Source organism: Zeugodacus cucurbitae, chromosome 3, assembly GCF_028554725.1.
Source record: "Zeugodacus cucurbitae isolate PBARC_wt_2022May chromosome 3, idZeuCucr1.2, whole genome shotgun sequence".
Taxonomy (NCBI): domain Eukaryota; kingdom Metazoa; phylum Arthropoda; class Insecta; order Diptera; family Tephritidae; genus Zeugodacus; species Zeugodacus cucurbitae.
Genome location: NC_071668.1, coordinates 56,140,381 through 56,155,673, shown reverse-complemented (window position 1 = coordinate 56,155,673; position 15,293 = coordinate 56,140,381). Strand labels below are relative to the sequence as shown.

The window sequence follows — 15,293 nt, the reverse complement described above, 5'->3', positions numbered from 1 at the left end:
TATATTTTAAATGCGAAATAGCGAAATAAGAGCTTAACTGTTGAACAGCTGATGGCTGTGATGAAGAGACTGTGCAAATTTGCCTCCGGATAAAAACTGAAATTTTACTCCGGCTATAGTCCCAAACTCACTTACGTGAAAGAGTAGTTTACTCATATAACGAATTCTAGGAAATCCATATGCCAACGACCATACCACGCTGAATACATCGGTTCTCGTCCGATCACCGAAATTAAGCAGCGTCGGGATAGCGGGCGCGGTTAGTACTTAGATGGGGGACCGCTTGGGAACACCGCGTGTTGTTGGCTCCCAACAACTTTTTTACCTTTTTGTCAAAGTTTTTAAATACTTTCCTAGTTGTTGTTGTTTTTTATTTTTTTTTTCAGAAAGTCTCATTTTTTTTTTTGGGCAGTATACACAACATTGCACAAGTATCGGAATACGAAGGTAGATGTAAGCAAAAAAAGTATTTAAGTATCTAAAATAAGCCAGTACATTGGAGTGTTAAATAGTATCTACTACGTTTTGTGAGTCACTTATGCGCGGTATTATGGGAAATAGGATTAGATATTGTATCTGCAAACTTGCAGATACATATAAAAGATAATATCAATTAAAGAAATACATATATTTTAAATGCGAAATAGCGAAATAAGAGCTTAACTGTTGAACAGCTGATGGCTGTGATGAAGAGACTGTGCAAATTTGCCTCCGGATAAAAACTGAAATTTTACTCCGGCTATAGTCCCAAACTCACTTACGTGAAAGAGTAGTTTACTCATATAACGAATTCTAGGAAATCCATATGTCAACGACCATACCACGCTGAATACATCGGTTCTCGTCCGATCACCGAAATTAAGCAGCGTCGGGCGCGGTTAGTACTTAGATGGGGGACCGCTTGGGAACACCGCGTGTTGTTGGCTCCCAACAACTTTTTTACCTTTTTGTCAAAGTTTTTAAATACTTTCCTAGTTGTTGTTGTTTTTTATTTTTTTTTTCAGAAAGTCTCATTTTTTTTTTTGGGCAGTATACACAACATTGCACAAGTATCGGAATACGAAGGTAGATGTAAGCAAAAAAAGTATTTAAGTATCTAAAATAAGCCAGTACATTGGAGTGTTAAATAGTATCTACTACGTTTTGTGAGTCACTTATGCGCGGTATTATGGGAAATAGGATTAGATATTGTATCTGCAAACTTGCAGATACATATAAAAGATAATATCAATTAAAGAAATACATATATTTTAAATGCGAAATAGCGAAATAAGAGCTTAACTGTTGAACAGCTGATGGCTGTGATGAAGAGACTGTGCAAATTTGCCTCCGGATAAAAACTGAAATTTTACTCCGGCTATAGTCCCAAACTCACTTACGTGAAAGAGTAGTTTACTCATATAACGAATTCTAGGAAATCCATATGCCAACGACCATACCACGCTGAATACATCGGTTCTCGTCCGATCACCGAAATTAAGCAGCGTCGGGATAGCGGGCGCGGTTAGTACTTAGATGGGGGACCGCTTGGGAACACCGCGTGTTGTTGGCTTCCAACAACTTTTTTACCTTTTTGTCAAAGTTTTTAAATACTTTCCTAGTTGTTGTTGTTTTTTATTTTTTTTTTCAGAAAGTCTCATTTTTTTTGGGCAGTATACTCAACATTGCACAAGTATCGGAATACGAAGGTAGATAGTAAGCAAAAAAAAGCATCTAAGTATCTAAAATAAGCCAGTACATTGGAGTGTTAAATAGTATCTACTACGTTTTGTGAGTCACTTATGCGCGGTATTATGGGAAATAGGATTAGATATTGTATCTGCAAACTTGCAGATACATTTAAAAGATAATATCAATTAAAGAAATACATATATTTTAAATGCGAAATAGCGAAATAAGAGCTTAACTGTTGAACAGCTGATGGCTGTGATGAAGAGACTGTGCAAATTTGCCTCCGGATAAAAACTGAAATTTTACTCCGGCTATAGTCCCAATCTCACTTACGTGAAAGAGTAGTTTACTCATATAACGAATTCTAGGAAATCCATATGCCAACGACCATACCACGCTGAATACATCGGTTCTCGTCCGATCACCGAAATTAAGCAGCGTCGGGATAGCGGGCGCGGTTAGTACTTAGATGGGGGACCGCTTGGGAACACCGCGTGTTGTTGGCTCCCAACAACTTTTTTACCTTTTTGTCAAAGTTTTTAAATACTTTCCTAGTTGTTGTTGTTTTTTATTTTTTTTTTTTTTAGAAAGTCTCATTGCACAAGTATCGGAATACGAAGGTAGATGTAAGCAAAAAAAAGCATCTAAGTATCTAAAATAAGCCAGTACATTAGAGTGTTAAATAGTATCTACTACGTTTTGTGAGTCACTATGCGCGGTATTATGAGAAATAGGATTAGATATTGTATCTGCAAACTTGCAGATACATATAAAAGATAATATCAATTAAAGAAATACATATATTTTAAATGCGAAATAGCGAAATAAGAGCTTAACTGTTGAACAGCTGATGGCTGTGATGAAGAGACTGTGCAAATTTGCCTCCGGATAAAAACTGAAATTTTACTCCGGCTATAGTCCCAAACTCACTTACGTGAAAGAGTAGTTTACTCATATAACGAATTCTAGGAAATCCATATGCCAACGACCATACCACGCTGAATACATCGGTTCTCGTCCGATCACCGAAATTAAGCAGCGTCGGGCGCGGTTAGTACTTAGATGGGGGACCGCTTGGGAACACCGCGTGTTGTTGGCTTCCAACAACTTTTTTACCTTTTTGTCAAAGTTTTTAAATACTTTCCTAGTTGTTGTTGTTTTTTATTTTTTTTTTTCAGAAAGTCTCATTTTTTTTGGGCAGTATACTCAACATTGCACAAGTATCGGAATACGAAGGTAGATAGTAAGCAAAAAAAAGCATCTAAGTATCTAAAATAAGCCAGTACATTGGAGTGTTAAATAGTATCTACTACGTTTTGTGAGTCACTTATGCGCGGTATTATGGGAAATAGGATTAGATATTGTATCTGCAAACTTGCAGATACATCTAAAAGATAATATCAATTAAAGAAATACATATATTTTAAATGCGAAATAGCGAAATAAGAGCTTAACTGTTGAACAGCTGATGGCTGTGATGAAGAGACTGTGCAAATTTGCCTCCGGATAAAAACTGAAATTTTACTCCGGCTATAGTCCCAAACTCACTTACGTGAAAGAGTAGTTTACTCATATAACGAATTCTAGGAAATCCATATGCCAACGACCATACCACGCTGAATACATCGGTTCTCGTCCGATCACCGAAATTAAGCAGCGTCGGGCGCGGTTAGTACTTAGATGGGGGACCGCTTGGGAACACCGCGTGTTGTTGGCTCCCAACAACTTTTTTACCTTTTTGTCAAAGTTTTTAAATACTTTCCTAGTTGTTGTTGTTGTTTTTTTTTTTTTTTCAGAAAGTCTCATTTTTTTTGGGCAGTATACTCAACATTGCACAAGTATCGGAATACGAAGGTAGATAGTAAGCAAAAAAAAGCATCTAAGTATCTAAAATAAGCCAGTACATTAGAGTGTTAAATAGTATCTACTACGTTTTGTGAGTCACTATGCGCGGTATTATGAGAAATAGGATTAGATATTGTATCTGCAAACTTGCAGATACATTTAAAAGATAATATCAATTAAAGAAATACATATATTTTAAATGCGAAATAGCGAAATAAGAGCTTAACTGTTGAACAGCTGATGGCTGTGATGAAGAGACTGTGCAAATTTGCCTCCGGATAAAAACTGAAATTTTACTCCGGCTATAGTCCCAATCTCACTTACGTGAAAGAGTAGTTTACTCATATAACGAATTCTAGGAAATCCATATGCCAACGACCATACCACGCTGAATACATCGGTTCTCGTCCGATCACCGAAATTAAGCAGCGTCGGGATAGCGGGCGCGGTTAGTACTTAGATGGGGGACCGCTTGGGAACACCGCGTGTTGTTGGCTCCCAACAACTTTTTTACCTTTTTGTCAAAGTTTTTAAATACTTTCCTAGTTGTTGTTGTTTTTTATTTTTTTTTTTTTAGAAAGTCTCATTGCACAAGTATCGGAATACGAAGGTAGATGTAAGCAAAAAAAAGCATCTAAGTATCTAAAATAAGCCAGTACATTAGAGTGTTAAATAGTATCTACTACGTTTTGTGAGTCACTATGCGCGGTATTATGAGAAATAGGATTAGATATTGTATCTGCAAACTTGCAGATACATATAAAAGATAATATCAATTAAAGAAATACATATATTTTAAATGCGAAATAGCGAAATAAGAGCTTAACTGTTGAACAGCTGATGGCTGTGATGAAGAGACTGTGCAAATTTGCCTCCGGATAAAAACTGAAATTTTACTCCGGCTATAGTCCCAAACTCACTTACGTGAAAGAGTAGTTTACTCATATAACGAATTCTAGGAAATCCATATGCCAACGACCATACCACGCTGAATACATCGGTTCTCGTCCGATCACCGAAATTAAGCAGCGTCGGGCGCGGTTAGTACTTAGATGGGGGACCGCTTGGGAACACCGCGTGTTGTTGGCTCCCAACAACTTTTTTACCTTTTTGTCAAAGTTTTTAAATACTTTCCTAGTTGTTGTTGTTGTTTTTTTTTTTTTTTTCAGAAAGTCTCATTTTTTTTGGGCAGTATACTCAACATTGCACAAGTATCGGAATACGAAGGTAGATAGTAAGCAAAAAAAAGCATCTAAGTATCTAAAATAAGCCAGTACATTAGAGTGTTAAATAGTATCTACTACGTTTTGTGAGTCACTATGCGCGGTATTATGAGAAATAGGATTAGATATTGTATCTGCAAACTTGCAGATACATTTAAAAGATAATATCAATTAAAGAAATACATATATTTTAAATGCGAAATAGCGAAATAAGAGCTTAACTGTTGAACAGCTGATGGCTGTGATGAAGAGACTGTGCAAATTTGCCTCCGGATAAAAACTGAAATTTTACTCCGGCTATAGTCCCAATCTCACTTACGTGAAAGAGTAGTTTACTCATATAACGAATTCTAGGAAATCCATATGCCAACGACCATACCACGCTGAATACATCGGTTCTCGTCCGATCACCGAAATTAAGCAGCGTCGGGATAGCGGGCGCGGTTAGTACTTAGATGGGGGACCGCTTGGGAACACCGCGTGTTGTTGGCTCCCAACAACTTTTTTACCTTTTTGTCAAAGTTTTTAAATACTTTCCTAGTTGTTGTTGTTTTTTATTTTTTTTTTTTTAGAAAGTCTCATTGCACAAGTATCGGAATACGAAGGTAGATGTAAGCAAAAAAAAGCATCTAAGTATCTAAAATAAGCCAGTACATTAGAGTGTTAAATAGTATCTACTACGTTTTGTGAGTCACTATGCGCGGTATTATGAGAAATAGGATTAGATATTGTATCTGCAAACTTGCAGATACATATAAAAGATAATATCAATTAAAGAAATACATATATTTTAAATGCGAAATAGCGAAATAAGAGCTTAACTGTTGAACAGCTGATGGCTGTGATGAAGAGACTGTGCAAATTTGCCTCCGGATAAAAACTGAAATTTTACTCCGGCTATAGTCCCAAACTCACTTACGTGAAAGAGTAGTTTACTCATATAACGAATTCTAGGAAATCCATATGCCAACGACCATACCACGCTGAATACATCGGTTCTCGTCCGATCACCGAAATTAAGCAGCGTCGGGCGCGGTTAGTACTTAGATGGGGGACCGCTTGGGAACACCGCGTGTTGTTGGCTTCCAACAACTTTTTTACCTTTTTGTCAAAGTTTTTAAACACTTTCCTAGTTGTTGTTGTTTTTTATTTTTTTTTTTTCAGAAAGTCTCATTGCACAAGTATCGGAATACGAAGGTAGATAGTAAGCAAAAAAAAGCATCTAAGTATCTAAAATAAGCCAGTAGATTGGAGTGTTAAATAGTATCTACTACGTTTTGTGAGTCACTTATGCGCGGTATTATGGGAAATAGGATTAGATATTGTATCTGCAAACTTGCAGATACATTTAAAAGATAATATCAATTAAAGAAATACATATATTTTAAATGCGAAATAGCGAAATAAGAGCTTAACTGTTGAACAGCTGATGGCTGTGATGAAGAGACTGTGCAAATTTGCCTCCGGATAAAAACTGAAATTTTACTCCGGCTATAGTCCCAATCTCACTTACGTGAAAGAGTAGTTTACTTATATAACGAATTTTAGGAAATCCCTATGCCAACGACCATACCACGCTGAATACATCGGTTCTCGTCCGATCACCGAAATTAAGCAGCGTCGGGATAGCGGGCGCGGTTAGTACTTAGATGGGGGACCGCTTGGGAACACCGCGTGTTGTTGGCTCCCAACAACTTTTTTACCTTTTTGTCAAAGTTTTTAAATACTTTCCTAGTTGTTGTTGTTTTTTATTTTTTTTTTTTTCAGAAAGTCTCATTTTTTTTTTGGGCACAAGTATCGGAATACGAAGGTAGATAGTAAGCAAAAAAAGTATCTAAGTATCTAAAATAAGCCAGTACATTAGAGTGTTAAATAGTATCTACTACGTTTTGTGAGTCACTTATGCGCGGTATTATGGGAAATAGGATTAGATATTGTATCTGCAAACTTGCAGATACATTTAAAAGATAATATCAATTAAAGAAATACATATATTTTAAATGCGAAATAGCGAAATAAGAGCTTAACTGTTGAACAGCTGATGGCTGTGATGAAGAGACTGTGCAAATTTGCCTCCGGATAAAAACTGAAATTTTACTCCGGCTATAGTCCCAAACTCACTTACGTGAAAGAGTAGTTTACTCATATAACGAATTCTAGGAAATCCATATGCCAACGACCATACCACGCTGAATACATCGGTTCTCGTCCGATCACCGAAATTAAGCAGCGTCGGGATAGCGGGCGCGGTTAGTACTTAGATGGGGGACCGCTTGGGAACACCGCGTGTTGTTGGCTCCCAACAACTTTTTTACCTTTTTGTCAAAGTTTTTAAATACTTTCCTAGTTGTTGTTGTTTTTTATTTTTTTTTTTTTTCAGAAAGTCTCATTTTTTTTGGGCAGTATACTCAACATTGCACAAGTATCGGAATACGAAGGTAGATAGTAAGCAAAAAAAAGCATCTAAGTATCTAAAATAAGCCAGTACATTAGAGTGTTAAATAGTATCTACTACGTTTTGTGAGTCACTATGCGCGGTATTATGAGAAATAGGATTAGATATTGTATCTGCAAACTTGCAGATACATTTAAAAGATAATATCAATTAAAGAAATACATATATTTTAAATGCGAAATAGCGAAATAAGAGCTTAACTGTTGAACAGCTGATGGCTGTGATGAAGAGACTGTGCAAATTTGCCTCCGGATAAAAACTGAAATTTTACTCCGGCTATAGTCCCAAACTCACTTACGTGAAAGAGTAGTTTACTCATATAACGAATTCTAGGAAATCCATATGCCAACGACCATACCACGCTGAATACATCGGTTCTCGTCCGATCACCGAAATTAAGCAGCGTCGGGCGCGGTTAGTACTTAGATGGGGGACCGCTTGGGAACACCGCGTGTTGTTGGCTCCCAACAACTTTTTTACCTTTTTGTCAAAGTTTTTAAATACTTTCCTAGTTGTTGTTGTTTTTTATTTTTTTTTTCAGAAAGTCTCATTTTTTTTTTTGGGCAGTATACACAACATTGCACAAGTATCGGAATACGAAGGTAGATGTAAGCAAAAAAAGTATTTAAGTATCTAAAATAAGCCAGTACATTGGAGTGTTAAATAGTATCTACTACGTTTTGTGAGTCACTTATGCGCGGTATTATGGGAAATAGGATTAGATATTGTATCTGCAAACTTGCAGATACATATAAAAGATAATATCAATTAAAGAAATACATATATTTTAAATGCGAAATAGCGAAATAAGAGCTTAACTGTTGAACAGCTGATGGCTGTGATGAAGAGACTGTGCAAATTTGCCTCCGGATAAAAACTGAAATTTTACTCCGGCTATAGTCCCAAACTCACTTACGTGAAAGAGTAGTTTACTCATATAACGAATTCTAGGAAATCCATATGCCAACGACCATACCACGCTGAATACATCGGTTCTCGTCCGATCACCGAAATTAAGCAGCGTCGGGCGCGGTTAGTACTTAGATGGGGGACCGCTTGGGAACACCGCGTGTTGTTGGCTTCCAACAACTTTTTTACCTTTTTGTCAAAGTTTTTAAATACTTTCCTAGTTGTTGTTGTTTTTTATTTTTTTTTTTCAGAAAGTCTCATTTTTTTTGGGCAGTATACTCAACATTGCACAAGTATCGGAATACGAAGGTAGATAGTAAGCAAAAAAAAGCATCTAAGTATCTAAAATAAGCCAGTACATTGGAGTGTTAAATAGTATCTACTACGTTTTGTGAGTCACTTATGCGCGGTATTATGGGAAATAGGATTAGATATTGTATCTGCAAACTTGCAGATACATTTAAAAGATAATATCAATTAAAGAAATACATATATTTTAAATGCGAAATAGCGAAATAAGAGCTTAACTGTTGAACAGCTGATGGCTGTGATGAAGAGACTGTGCAAATTTGCCTCCGGATAAAAACTGAAATTTTACTCCGGCTATAGTCCCAAACTCACTTACGTGAAAGAGTAGTTTACTCATATAACGAATTCTAGGAAATCCATATGCCAACGACCATACCACGCTGAATACATCGGTTCTCGTCCGATCACCAAAATTAAGCAGCGTCGGGCGCGGTTAGTACTTAGATGGGGGACCGCTTGGGAACACCGCGTGTTGTTGGCTCCCAACAACTTTTTTACCTTTTTGTCAAAGTTTTTAAATACTTTCCTAGTTGTTGTTGTTTTTAATTTTTTTTTTTTTCAGAAAGTCTCATTTTTTTTTTTGGGCAGTATACACAACATTGCACAAGTATCGGAATACGAAGGTAGATGTAAGAAAAAAAATATTTAAGTATCTAAAATAAGCCAGTACATTAGGGTATTAAATAGTATCTACTACGTTTTGTGAGTCACTTATGCGCAATATTATGGGAAATAGGATTAGATATTGTATCTGCAAACTTGCAGATACATTTAAAAGATAATATCAATTAAAGAAATACATATATTTTAAATGCGAAATAGCGAAATAAGAGCTTAACTGTTGAACAGCTGATGGCTGTGATGAAGAGACTGTGCAAATTTGCCTCCGGATAAAAACTGAAATTTTACTCCGGCTATAGTCCCAATCTCACTTACGTGAAAGAGTAGTTTACTCATATAACGAATTCTAGGAAATCCATATGCCAACGACCATACCACGCTGAATACATCGGTTCTCGTCCGATCACCGAAATTAAGCAGCGTCGGGCGCGGTTAGTACTTAGATGGGGGACCGCTTGGGAACACCGCGTGTTGTTGGCTCCCAACAACTTTTTTACCTTTTTGTCAAAGTTTTTAAATACTTTCCTAGTTGTTGTTGTTTTTTATTTTTTTTTTTTAGAAAGTCTCATTGCACAAGTATCGGAATACGAAGGTAGATGTAAGCAAAAAAAAGCATCTAAGTATCTAAAATAAGCCAGTACATTAGAGTGTTAAATAGTATCTACTACGTTTTGTGAGTCACTATGCGCGGTATTATGAGAAATAGGATTAGATATTGTATCTGCAAACTTGCAGATACATATAAAAGATAATATCAATTAAAGAAATACATATATTTTAAATGCGAAATAGCGAAATAAGAGCTTAACTGTTGAACAGCTGATGGCTGTGATGAAGAGACTGTGCAAATTTGCCTCCGGATAAAAACTGAAATTTTACTCCGGCTATAGTCCCAAACTCACTTACGTGAAAGAGTAGTTTACTCATATAACGAATTCTAGGAAATCCATATGCCAACGACCATACCACGCTGAATACATCGGTTCTCGTCCGATCACCGAAATTAAGCAGCGTCGGGCGCGGTTAGTACTTAGATGGGGGACCGCTTGGGAACACCGCGTGTTGTTGGCTTCCAACAACTTTTTTACCTTTTTGTCAAAGTTTTTAAATACTTTCCTAGTTGTTGTTGTTTTTTATTTTTTTTTTTCAGAAAGTCTCATTTTTTTTGGGCAGTATACTCAACATTGCACAAGTATCGGAATACGAAGGTAGATAGTAAGCAAAAAAAAGCATCTAAGTATCTAAAATAAGCCAGTACATTGGAGTGTTAAATAGTATCTACTACGTTTTGTGAGTCACTTATGCGCGGTATTATGGGAAATAGGATTAGATATTGTATCTGCAAACTTGCAGATACATTTAAAAGATAATATCAATTAAAGAAATACATATATTTTAAATGCGAAATAGCGAAATAAGAGCTTAACTGTTGAACAGCTGATGGCTGTGATGAAGAGACTGTGCAAATTTGCCTCCGGATAAAAACTGAAATTTTACTCCGGCTATAGTCCCAAACTCACTTACGTGAAAGAGTAGTTTACTCATATAACGAATTCTAGGAAATCCATATGCCAACGACCATACCACGCTGAATACATCGGTTCTCGTCCGATCACCGAAATTAAGCAGCGTCGGGATAGCGGGCGCGGTTAGTACTTAGATGGGGGACCGCTTGGGAACACCGCGTGTTGTTGGCTCCCAACAACTTTTTTACCTTTTTGTCAAAGTTTTTAAATACTTTCCTAGTTGTTGTTGTTGTTTTTTTTTTTTTTTCAGAAAGTCTCATTTTTTTTGGGCAGTATACTCAACATTGCACAAGTATCGGAATACGAAGGTAGATAGTAAGCAAAAAAAAGCATCTAAGTATCTAAAATAAGCCAGTACATTAGAGTGTTAAATAGTATCTACTACGTTTTGTGAGTCACTATGCGCGGTATTATGAGAAATAGGATTAGATATTGTATCTGCAAACTTGCAGATACATTTAAAAGATAATATCAATTAAAGAAATACATATATTTTAAATGCGAAATAGCGAAATAAGAGCTTAACTGTTGAACAGCTGATGGCTGTGATGAAGAGACTGTGCAAATTTGCCTCCGGATAAAAACTGAAATTTTACTCCGGCTATAGTCCCAATCTCACTTACGTGAAAGAGTAGTTTACTCATATAACGAATTCTAGGAAATCCATATGCCAACGACCATACCACGCTGAATACATCGGTTCTCGTCCGATCACCGAAATTAAGCAGCGTCGGGATAGCGGGCGCGGTTAGTACTTAGATGGGGGACCGCTTGGGAACACCGCGTGTTGTTGGCTCCCAACAACTTTTTTACCTTTTTGTCAAAGTTTTTAAATACTTTCCTAGTTGTTGTTGTTTTTTATTTTTTTTTTTTTAGAAAGTCTCATTGCACAAGTATCGGAATACGAAGGTAGATGTAAGCAAAAAAAAGCATCTAAGTATCTAAAATAAGCCAGTACATTAGAGTGTTAAATAGTATCTACTACGTTTTGTGAGTCACTATGCGCGGTATTATGAGAAATAGGATTAGATATTGTATCTGCAAACTTGCAGATACATATAAAAGATAATATCAATTAAAGAAATACATATATTTTAAATGCGAAATAGCGAAATAAGAGCTTAACTGTTGAACAGCTGATGGCTGTGATGAAGAGACTGTGCAAATTTGCCTCCGGATAAAAACTGAAATTTTACTCCGGCTATAGTCCCAAACTCACTTACGTGAAAGAGTAGTTTACTCATATAACGAATTCTAGGAAATCCATATGCCAACGACCATACCACGCTGAATACATCGGTTCTCGTCCGATCACCGAAATTAAGCAGCGTCGGGCGCGGTTAGTACTTAGATGGGGGACCGCTTGGGAACACCGCGTGTTGTTGGCTTCCAACAACTTTTTTACCTTTTTGTCAAAGTTTTTAAATACTTTCCTAGTTGTTGTTGTTTTTTATTTTTTTTTTTTCAGAAAGTCTCATTGCACAAGTATCGGAATACGAAGGTAGATGTAAGCAAAAAAAAGCATCTAAGTATCTAAAATAAGCCAGTACATTAGAGTGTTAAATAGTATCTACTACGTTTTGTGAGTCACTATGCGCGGTATTATGAGAAATAGGATTAGATATTGTATCTGCAAACTTGCAGATACATATAAAAGATAATATCAATTAAAGAAATACATATATTTTAAATGCGAAATAGCGAAATAAGAGCTTAACTGTTGAACAGCTGATGGCTGTGATGAAGAGACTGTGCAAATTTGCCTCCGGATAAAAACTGAAATTTTACTCCGGCTATAGTCCCAAACTCACTTACGTGAAAGAGTAGTTTACTCATATAACGAATTCTAGGAAATCCATATGCCAACGACCATACCACGCTGAATACATCGGTTCTCGTCCGATCACCGAAATTAAGCAGCGTCGGGATAGCGGGCGCGGTTAGTACTTAGATGGGGGACCGCTTGGGAACACCGCGTGTTGTTGGCTTCCAACAACTTTTTTACCTTTTTGTCAAAGTTTTTAAATATTTTCCTAGTTGTTGTTGTTTTTTATTTTTTTTTTTCAGAAAGTCTCATTTTTTTTGGGCAGTATACTCAACATTGCACAAGTATCGGAATACGAAGGTAGATAGTAAGCAAAAAAAAGCATCTAAGTATCTAAAATAAGCCAGTACATTGGAGTGTTAAATAGTATCTACTACGTTTTGTGAGTCACTTATGCGCGGTATTATGGGAAATAGGATTAGATATTGTATCTGCAAACTTGCAGATACATTTAAAAGATAATATCAATTAAAGAAATACATATATTTTAAATGCGAAATAGCGAAATAAGAGCTTAACTGTTGAACAGCTGATGGCTGTGATGAAGAGACTGTGCAAATTTGCCTCCGGATAAAAACTGAAATTTTACTCCGGCTATAGTCCCAATCTCACTTACGTGAAAGAGTAGTTTACTTATATAACGAATTTTAGGAAATCCCTATGCCAACGACCATACCACGCTGAATACATCGGTTCTCGTCCGATCACCGAAATTAAGCAGCGTCGGGATAGCGGGCGCGGTTAGTACTTAGATGGGGGACCGCTTGGGAACACCGCGTGTTGTTGGCTCCCAACAACTTTTTTACCTTTTTGTCAAAGTTTTTAAATACTTTCCTAGTTGTTGTTGTTTTTTATTTTTTTTTTTTTTTCAGAAAGTCTCATTTTTTTTGGGCAGTATACTCAACATTGCACAAGTATCGGAATACGAAGGTAGATAGTAAGCAAAAAAAAGCATCTAAGTATCTAAAATAAGCCAGTACATTAGAGTGTTAAATAGTATCTACTACGTTTTGTGAGTCACTATGCGCGGTATTATGAGAAATAGGATTAGATATTGTATCTGCAAACTTGCAGATACATTTAAAAGATAATATCAATTAAAGAAATACATATATTTTAAATGCGAAATAGCGAAATAAGAGCTTAACTGTTGAACAGCTGATGGCTGTGATGAAGAGACTGTGCAAATTTGCCTCCGGATAAAAACTGAAATTTTACTCCGGCTATAGTCCCAAACTCACTTACGTGAAAGAGTAGTTTACTCATATAACGAATTCTAGGAAATCCATATGCCAACGACCATACCACGCTGAATACATCGGTTCTCGTCCGATCACCGAAATTAAGCAGCGTCGGGCGCGGTTAGTACTTAGATGGGGGACCGCTTGGGAACACCGCGTGTTGTTGGCTCCCAACAACTTTTTTACCTTTTTGTCAAAGTTTTTAAATACTTTCCTAGTTGTTGTTGTTTTTTATTTTTTTTTTCAGAAAGTCTCATTTTTTTTTTGGGCAGTATACACAACATTGCACAAGTATCGGAATACGAAGGTAGATGTAAGCAAAAAAAGTATTTAAGTATCTAAAATAAGCCAGTACATTGGAGTGTTAAATAGTATCTACTACGTTTTGTGAGTCACTTATGCGCGGTATTATGGGAAATAGGATTAGATATTGTATCTGCAAACTTGCAGATACATATAAAAGATAATATCAATTAAAGAAATACATATATTTTAAATGCGAAATAGCGAAATAAGAGCTTAACTGTTGAACAGCTGATGGCTGTGATGAAGAGACTGTGCAAATTTGCCTCCGGATAAAAACTGAAATTTTACTCCGGCTATAGTCCCAAACTCACTTACGTGAAAGAGTAGTTTACTCATATAACGAATTCTAGGAAATCCATATGCCAACGACCATACCACGCTGAATACATCGGTTCTCGTCCGATCACCGAAATTAAGCAGCGTCGGGCGCGGTTAGTACTTAGATGGGGGACCGCTTGGGAACACCGCGTGTTGTTGGCTTCCAACAACTTTTTTACCTTTTTGTCAAAGTTTTTAAATACTTTCCTAGTTGTTGTTGTTTTTTATTTTTTTTTTTCAGAAAGTCTCATTTTTTTTGGGCAGTATACTCAACATTGCACAAGTATCGGAATACGAAGGTAGATAGTAAGCAAAAAAAAGCATCTAAGTATCTAAAATAAGCCAGTACATTGGAGTGTTAAATAGTATCTACTACGTTTTGTGAGTCACTTATGCGCGGTATTATGGGAAATAGGATTAGATATTGTATCTGCAAACTTGCAGATACATTTAAAAGATAATATCAATTAAAGAAATACATATATTTTAAATGCGAAATAGCGAAATAAGAGCTTAACTGTTGAACAGCTGATGGCTGTGATGAAGAGACTGTGCAAATTTGCCTCCGGATAAAAACTGAAATTTTACTCCGGCTATAGTCCCAAACTCACTTACGTGAAAGAGTAGTTTACTCATATAACGAATTCTAGGAAATCCATATGCCAACGACCATACCACGCTGAATACATCGGTTCTCGTCCGATCACCAAAATTAAGCAGCGTCGGGCGCGGTTAGTACTTAGATGGGGGACCGCTTGGGAACACCGCGTGTTGTTGGCTCCCAACAACTTTTTTACCTTTTTGTCAAAGTTTTTAAATACTTTCCTAGTTGTTGTTGTTTTTAATTTTTTTTTTTTTCAGAAAGTCTCATTTTTTTTTTTGGGCAGTATACACAACATTGCACAAGTATCGGAATACGAAGGTAGATGTAAGAAAAAAAATATTTAAGTATCTAAAATAAGCCAGTACATTAGGGTATTAAATAGTATCTACTACGTTTTGTGAGTCACTTATGCGCAATATTATGGGAAATAGGATTAGATA

At 36.4% G+C, this 15,293-nt stretch overlaps 14 non-coding genes and 11 pseudogenes across 14 annotated transcripts; all 25 read left to right on the top strand.

Moving 5' to 3' along the window:
- Positions 1-181: 181 nt before the first annotated feature.
- On the top strand, positions 182-308 carry LOC128920851 (5S ribosomal RNA; annotated as a pseudogene).
- A 499-nt stretch (positions 309-807) lies between these two features.
- On the top strand, positions 808-926 carry LOC128920644 (5S ribosomal RNA). The gene has a single exon (XR_008470671.1). It is a non-coding gene; the product is annotated as a 5S ribosomal RNA (ribosomal RNA).
- Positions 927-1,425: 499 nt separating this feature from the next.
- Positions 1,426-1,552, top strand: LOC128920850 (5S ribosomal RNA; annotated as a pseudogene).
- Positions 1,553-2,050: 498 nt separating this feature from the next.
- On the top strand, positions 2,051-2,177 carry LOC128920848 (5S ribosomal RNA; annotated as a pseudogene).
- A 474-nt stretch (positions 2,178-2,651) lies between these two features.
- LOC128921215 (5S ribosomal RNA) lies at positions 2,652-2,770 on the top strand. The gene has a single exon (XR_008470734.1). It is a non-coding gene; the product is annotated as a 5S ribosomal RNA (ribosomal RNA).
- Positions 2,771-3,269: 499 nt separating this feature from the next.
- Positions 3,270-3,388, top strand: LOC128921204 (5S ribosomal RNA). The gene has a single exon (XR_008470733.1). It is a non-coding gene; the product is annotated as a 5S ribosomal RNA (ribosomal RNA).
- A 498-nt stretch (positions 3,389-3,886) lies between these two features.
- On the top strand, positions 3,887-4,013 carry LOC128920847 (5S ribosomal RNA; annotated as a pseudogene).
- Positions 4,014-4,486: 473 nt separating this feature from the next.
- Positions 4,487-4,605, top strand: LOC128921193 (5S ribosomal RNA). The gene has a single exon (XR_008470732.1). It is a non-coding gene; the product is annotated as a 5S ribosomal RNA (ribosomal RNA).
- Positions 4,606-5,104: 499 nt separating this feature from the next.
- Positions 5,105-5,231, top strand: LOC128920846 (5S ribosomal RNA; annotated as a pseudogene).
- A 473-nt stretch (positions 5,232-5,704) lies between these two features.
- Positions 5,705-5,823, top strand: LOC128921182 (5S ribosomal RNA). The gene has a single exon (XR_008470731.1). It is a non-coding gene; the product is annotated as a 5S ribosomal RNA (ribosomal RNA).
- Positions 5,824-6,298: 475 nt separating this feature from the next.
- On the top strand, positions 6,299-6,425 carry LOC128920845 (5S ribosomal RNA; annotated as a pseudogene).
- A 485-nt stretch (positions 6,426-6,910) lies between these two features.
- Positions 6,911-7,037, top strand: LOC128920844 (5S ribosomal RNA; annotated as a pseudogene).
- Positions 7,038-7,538: 501 nt separating this feature from the next.
- Positions 7,539-7,657, top strand: LOC128921171 (5S ribosomal RNA). The gene has a single exon (XR_008470730.1). It is a non-coding gene; the product is annotated as a 5S ribosomal RNA (ribosomal RNA).
- A 499-nt stretch (positions 7,658-8,156) lies between these two features.
- On the top strand, positions 8,157-8,275 carry LOC128921160 (5S ribosomal RNA). Its single transcript, XR_008470729.1, has one exon. It is a non-coding gene; the product is annotated as a 5S ribosomal RNA (ribosomal RNA).
- A 499-nt stretch (positions 8,276-8,774) lies between these two features.
- LOC128920699 (5S ribosomal RNA) lies at positions 8,775-8,893 on the top strand. Its single transcript, XR_008470678.1, has one exon. It is a non-coding gene; the product is annotated as a 5S ribosomal RNA (ribosomal RNA).
- A 501-nt stretch (positions 8,894-9,394) lies between these two features.
- Positions 9,395-9,513, top strand: LOC128921149 (5S ribosomal RNA). Its single transcript, XR_008470728.1, has one exon. It is a non-coding gene; the product is annotated as a 5S ribosomal RNA (ribosomal RNA).
- Positions 9,514-9,985: 472 nt separating this feature from the next.
- Positions 9,986-10,104, top strand: LOC128921138 (5S ribosomal RNA). The gene has a single exon (XR_008470727.1). It is a non-coding gene; the product is annotated as a 5S ribosomal RNA (ribosomal RNA).
- Positions 10,105-10,603: 499 nt separating this feature from the next.
- LOC128920843 (5S ribosomal RNA) lies at positions 10,604-10,730 on the top strand (annotated as a pseudogene).
- Positions 10,731-11,228: 498 nt separating this feature from the next.
- On the top strand, positions 11,229-11,355 carry LOC128920842 (5S ribosomal RNA; annotated as a pseudogene).
- Positions 11,356-11,828: 473 nt separating this feature from the next.
- Positions 11,829-11,947, top strand: LOC128921127 (5S ribosomal RNA). Its single transcript, XR_008470726.1, has one exon. It is a non-coding gene; the product is annotated as a 5S ribosomal RNA (ribosomal RNA).
- A 473-nt stretch (positions 11,948-12,420) lies between these two features.
- Positions 12,421-12,547, top strand: LOC128920841 (5S ribosomal RNA; annotated as a pseudogene).
- A 499-nt stretch (positions 12,548-13,046) lies between these two features.
- On the top strand, positions 13,047-13,173 carry LOC128920840 (5S ribosomal RNA; annotated as a pseudogene).
- A 502-nt stretch (positions 13,174-13,675) lies between these two features.
- LOC128921115 (5S ribosomal RNA) lies at positions 13,676-13,794 on the top strand. Its single transcript, XR_008470724.1, has one exon. It is a non-coding gene; the product is annotated as a 5S ribosomal RNA (ribosomal RNA).
- Positions 13,795-14,292: 498 nt separating this feature from the next.
- LOC128921104 (5S ribosomal RNA) lies at positions 14,293-14,411 on the top strand. The gene has a single exon (XR_008470723.1). It is a non-coding gene; the product is annotated as a 5S ribosomal RNA (ribosomal RNA).
- Positions 14,412-14,910: 499 nt separating this feature from the next.
- Positions 14,911-15,029, top strand: LOC128920688 (5S ribosomal RNA). The gene has a single exon (XR_008470676.1). It is a non-coding gene; the product is annotated as a 5S ribosomal RNA (ribosomal RNA).
- Positions 15,030-15,293: the final 264 nt, after the last annotated feature.